At 38.2% G+C, this 1,263-nt stretch overlaps 1 pseudogene; it reads left to right on the forward strand.

Annotated features, from left to right (window-relative positions):
- Nucleotides 1-499: 499 nt before the first annotated feature.
- On the forward strand, nucleotides 500-833 carry LOC110596816 (annotated as a pseudogene).
- Nucleotides 834-1,263: the final 430 nt, after the last annotated feature.

Here is a 1,263-nt window from a genome sequence, read left to right on the forward strand (position 1 = left end):
ATGATAGCAAGCTTGTTTCAAATATGTCATTGGGGCATACGAGAAGATATTTTGTGGGAACTGAGTTAAGGAAGTAGAGCAAAAATAAGATGCCATGTAAGAAATGTTCTTTTGGAGATCTTTAAAATTAAAATTTGGAGCTGGCAAAGTAGATGAGCTCTTTAAGGCACTACTATTATTCTAGAAGAGGTCAATGATATAAAGAAACCAAACAGGTGGAAAGCTAAAGGACTTATTGTGATTAGGAGAGTGTTTAATAATAAGAGGGTAAGTAATAACAGATGCCATATAAACAACTTATTTAAAGTATTGGGGGCCATTACCTTGCTAGACTCTGGTGTGACCTGTGCTCTTTGAGCTATGGCTGTGGCCATGCTTCCTGGCTTTGGCCGCCTCCCCCACCTTCGGAAGGTGAATCTTCTCTCTCTCTCTCTTTTACTTTTAAATAAATTATATTTTCTAATCTAAAAAAATAAAAATAAAGTATTTGGGGTGTGTTTCCAAAATGGCGGCAGCGATGGATATGGATGCCCTGAGCAGCACCAACAGCAGCGTGGGCAAGAAGCACTTTGAAGTTAAAAAGTGGAATGCAGTAGCCCTCTGAGCCTGGGATATTGTGGTTGATAACTGTGCCATCTGCAGGAACCACATTATAGATCTTTGTATAGAATGTCAAGCTAACCAGGCTTCTGCTACTTCAGAAGAGTTTACCCTTGCATGGGGAGTCTGTAAACCATGCTTTTCACTTCTACTGCATCTCTTGTTGGCTCAAAACTCAATAGGTGTGTCCACTGGACAACAGAGAGTGGGAATTCCAAAAGTGTGGGCACTAGAAAAAGAATTCTTCCATCAAGCGCAACTGTTTTGTTACCTAATGGCTAGCCCTTCTGTAACTTAATTATAAAATAGATAAAACTGTGTCTTTTCTGCTTTGTCTTTTCAGTTTGCTGTTCCTGCAGCCTTATTGTATTCTGTGTCAGAAAACGTCCAGTTGGAGTCTATAAATAAACAAATAAAACAATTTGAAGACTTATAAGAGACACAGAGGAACTAGCAAGGTCATGTGTATTAATGTTTTCTTTTCCATATTAGAGAATATCAGTGCAGGAAAAGTTAACAGAGCAAAAATCTGAACAAAGGATGAGGAAAGAGGAGAAAATGTTCTCTCGTACCAAATTGATAGAATAAGTCTAGTAGGAAAAAAACCAACCAAAACTATGTTGGCAGTAAACAAACAGGAAAAGGAATGTGAGTTTCTGACAT

The sequence above is a fragment of the Carlito syrichta genome, unplaced genomic scaffold (assembly GCF_000164805.1).
Source record: "Carlito syrichta isolate Samal-C Ts95f unplaced genomic scaffold, Tarsius_syrichta-2.0.1 Scaffold314352, whole genome shotgun sequence".
NCBI lineage: Eukaryota > Metazoa > Chordata > Mammalia > Primates > Tarsiidae > Carlito > Carlito syrichta.